Here is a 4,861-nt window from a genome sequence, read left to right on the forward strand (position 1 = left end):
TCTTAATCCTATTTTAATTTTTTTTTTTAATTTTAAACCACTATAATGTACTTCCATTTTAATAAATATTCATTTGGAGTCTAGGACAACTCTGAGCTACTTCATTTAGGCAAATACACTTACTTCAATGCCAAATTACAACATAACTCAACTCTACACAACTATTAACACACCCGCTCACTTGGCTGCTCAGTCTAATTCTAGAATACCTGCTTTCGGATTCACTGTGATGTCAGTTTTCCCCCAAAACACTGCATTAGGTGAAGACTTGCTTCAGTTCTTATCACTCAAGGGCCCATTAGAGTAGCTTTTCATAGAACAAAGAAAAGGCCCTCCCCAAAGATGAACTCAAGTCTCCACTTCTTGATATATAGAGAACTTCTCAAAGCTCAAAGTCTCAACCAAAGAGCTCTCCTCTGGGCACCACACACTTTCCCTTTCCCCACAGGAAGTGAATGGCTCCCCCACAGTGCCCTGAATGTAAGTGAAGGCCAATGTCCCCTCTATTGTGAGCCCAGGGGCTAACTGTTATTTCCTGGTCACACTTCAGCACATTTCGAAGATTGGGGGAGGACCAAAAGATTTCACTCTCACTATCCCTACATACTTTCTTTATTCTTTTCTTTCTCAGTAGTATGGCTGTTTTAGTCTCCTTTCCAAAAAACCCTGGTTAGTGCTTCCTAATAACAAAGTGTATTGCCAGTCAACCCTTGGTGATTGTAAACCTGACTATCCAGTCTATCAATTACTGAGGATTTTTTTTTTTTAAGATTTTATTTTATTTGAGAGAGAATGAGAGAGAGAGAGCATGAGAAGGGGGAGGGTCAGAGGGAGAAGCAGACTCCCTGCTGAGCAGGGAGCCCGACGTGGGACTCGATCCCAGGACTCCAGGATCATGACCTGAGCCGAAGGCAGTCGCTTAACCAACTGAGCCACCCAGGTGCCCAATTACCGAGGATTTTTACTCTTTTTTTTTTTTTTTTTTTACTCTTTATATTTTATCTCTGAAAAGGAGAACTTTTTCAAAATGAGAATTTGAAATTATCTGTGGATTCAGTTACTGTTGTCAATTGATCAGTTAAGAGTTGTTATATTTATGGCTCCTCACTCCTCTTTTTGCTCAGGAATGACATGTGCTGTTTTCTCATATTTCTACCTCCTTCAGGAGTAAGGCGTTGGAATAAGATATTGAACTGCAGTGGTTTATGTGAATTTATATTCTCTCACTGAAACATTTCTTTATAGCCGTTAATTTCCTAAAGGAAGAAAAGGGAGGTTTTTGGTTCTGAAGAGGTCATGTCCTTACTTAAGTATACTAAAGTCAAATTAATTTTTTCTATGAAGATACATCTTGGCTATTCACTAGCCAAGATTTTTTTTTTTTTTCTGTTTTTCTGTTTTTGTTTTTCTGAAGTCAGTGCTTGGAGAACTTTGAAGATGGTTAAGAAGAGCTTGTAAACACAAAGAGAAATAAGATGATTTTTCTTCAGTGACAAGGGTTGAATTTAACTCTGTGTGTTCTAACATCCAACTCCTTGGAAATGAATGTTACATAGCAATAGTTACTAATAATGCCTTTTATCAAAAGTAAATTTTTGGAGTATTATGAATTTACTATTACCTTTGAGTTTAGTCTTTAATATTAAAACTAAAATAATGATGTGAAATACTTCACTCAGCACGATACTAAAAGCGGATTTTTAACCTCTGTTTCAAGATGGAATTCTGAGATTAATTCACTGGGGATGGTGGAAGGACAAAGTGATTCCAGGGACTGGTTTTACTTAGGATCTCTTGGGTTTATTCACAGATGTAGGAAAATGCCATGGTGTGTGGGGCACCGGTGGAGGTGGGGAATGGGTAATGCATGCTCTTCTCCAGAAAGGCTGTTTGCTACAACTTGAGAGAAATTTCCTCTTGATGATCACATGAAGAGCACATAAAATCCCTTCTGTCAGGAATCTGGAGCCTGAGGGAAGGCTGGGTTGGGCTGGGCTGGGCTAAGGGACATTCTAAAATGACTGCAGTCCAAGACCAGGCACCCACCTAGACTCACCCGGGCTTTTCACATAGGGAAGAATGGAGTGGGACTTAAATGCCTGTCAAAGCAAGAAGAGCAAAGAATGGATCTAACCCATTTAACCACTGTCCTTATCACATGCTCACTCAACCCCAATTTCCTTCAGTTACATGGAGAAGGAATCTTGGAATCAAAGTTATACAAACAGCAGAGCTAAGCCCTTGCTAGAGGTGGGGCCTCACCTTGCACTTTGGGTTTCTGGGGCTGAGAAATGGCTACTTGGTGGACAAAATAACTAACCCAAATCATGTTTTCTCTGCCAACCCCTTTGGTGACTCTTGAGAGATCATTTGTTACATAGGACACATCAGCATTTTAAGTTAGACAACCAAAAGAAAAACCTTACAGAAATTTCCTAGATCTTAATCATGCAATTAGTAAACATAATGGAATGGATTCCACCAAATGTGTATAGAACCTGTATCCAGCAGGACTTGTCACCTGTATCTGTATACCAGGTATAGGGAGTGTTCGAGTTCTACGCCACATGGACCACCTAGGAGCTTGGACATCGAGTTCACCTCCAGCATATTTTCTACACAGCAGCTAGAATGACCTTCCTCAATGCCAGGTTCCCAGATTTGAGCCAGATGTTGGATGAGGCCTGTGGGCACAGAAAGTTTTTTCAAATATCAACCTTTGGTGTAAGGGACAGGCCTCTTGCCCATCGCCAAGCACACATAACAAAGTTATCGTTGAGGTCCTGGAAGTGGGCTCCCACTGATGGGCAAGCACATCAGGGGCTCAGAGTGATCTATATATAGTCCAAGTCCAGTTGGCCCCATTTAAGGTCCCCTGCCTCGGGTAGGAGGAGGTGGCACAAGGACTACAAATCGCATTCCTGGGAATCCTTGGACTGCAGTGCAACAAAGTGATTCACCTCAGGACTCAAGGGAATGGGTACATCTAAACCATCTCTTACTAAGAGCTGCAGGTAATATTCACAAGCCTGGGCAGTCTGCAGGTTGCGGTTGCTATCTGGACTCCCCAGAACATTGACCCAGTTAGTATCGTCCTTGTCCTTTCCCTAAGGAAATAACCTCAGTCAGCTTTGAGGTCCCAATTTGAACATTCCACTGAGTATTCTCTACCTTTTGCTCTTTCACTTGTCTGTACAGAACTGCAGTATCTGTGGGTCTTCCATCAGGATCACTGAATCTGGCCAGAGGAAAGTGCTGGAGAATGGTGGTGCAGGAGGAGAGAGACTAACTCCCACAAAGCAGTGAGGGAAGTGTCTCTGTGTCCCTTAGACTTCATCTGAGATTAGAATCCTGGGAAGGAGCCAGACAGGTAAAGAGAAGCAGAGGGTATATTCCTGGTGGTAGGAGCCAAAGATCTGACAATTCCAAGCCACAACAGAGTCTGTAGAGTGTGAAGATCTGAACAGAAGCCAGTGGGCCAGAGTTCAGACACTAAGGAAAGAATAGGAAGGGAAATAGTTTAAAGGGACCGGAGGGAGCCAGGTCCTGTAAGGCCTTGTAAGTCATAGGAAAGTTAAACTAAAGATGTTACTCTGTGCTTTGAGTGTAAAATAACTATAAGTTGCCCAGAAGATTGAAAAATGGGTTAAGGAAATGGTGCAGAAGGAAGAAAAGTTTACAATAAGGCTTAATTACGTTGCAGCTTACGTACAGCTATATATATTGTTACAAGTTTTTGTTATTATATAAACATTTTGTGGAAAAATATATTTTTCTATCTGGAATTTTTTGTTTTCTTGGATTTGGGTAGTATACATCATGATTTTTCTGGTTAAAATTAAGCAAAATTTGGGCGCCTGGGTGGCTCAGTTGGTTGGGAGACTGCCTTCGGCTCAGGTCATGATCCTGGAGTCCCAGGATCGAGTCCCGCATCGGGCTCCCTGCTCGGCAGGGAGTCTGCTTCTCCCTTTGACCCTCCTCCCTCTCATGCTCTCTGTCTCTCATTCTCTCTGTCTCAAATAAATAAATAAAATCTTTAAAAAAAAAAATTAAGCAAAATTTTTTTAAAATTTTGTGGCTTTTTATTTATTTAGCAGTAGGGTGAATTAAACATGAAGGAAGGATAGGTATGTGCATAGTCTGTATTAGATAATTCTAACATTTAAAATATGTACAAGTACAATTTTGCTGGTTGGTTTTTTTCTTCTGCTGATGCTCTTGGTACTTTTTATCCTCATATTTTGTGATTTTTAAATGTGTTTATGTACAGTGGAACCTTATATGTAATAATTACTTCAAGTCTGGATGGAAAATGCATTCTACCAAAGAGGATATGATTTGAATTCATCCAGGTGATTTCTCTCTGCTGACTAGTGACCACTTTAAAATAATTGACTTGAAATTTTTGGGAGCATCACGGAAGTGAATCTTTTTTTTCCCCCTTACCAAATATCTAGTTTGTAACAGACAAGCTTTGTTTTTTTTTTTTTTTGATTTTATTTATTTATTCAACAAAGAGAACACAAGAAGCAGGGGGAGTGGGAGAGGGAGAAGCAGGCTTTCCGCCGAGCAGAGAGCCCAATGCAGGGCTCGATCCCAGGACCCTGGGATCATGACCTAAGCTGAAGGCAGACGCTTAACGACTGAGCCACCCAGGCACCCCCAGACAAGCTTTCTTAATATGCTCCTCCTCTGGGTTTGTTTTTATTTTTGTTTTTTTGATTTGTTTTTTTTATTTTGTTTTATTTTTGCTATTGCTGTTCACTTTTCACTGCAGGTGTAAGGCATTCTGACTTATGGGTACCTCTCAGCCTCTGTTCACTTTTCACTGCAGGTGTAAGGTATTCTGACTTATGGGTAC

This window comes from Neomonachus schauinslandi, chromosome 6 (genome assembly GCF_002201575.2).
Source record: "Neomonachus schauinslandi chromosome 6, ASM220157v2, whole genome shotgun sequence".
Classification (NCBI taxonomy): domain Eukaryota; kingdom Metazoa; phylum Chordata; class Mammalia; order Carnivora; family Phocidae; genus Neomonachus; species Neomonachus schauinslandi.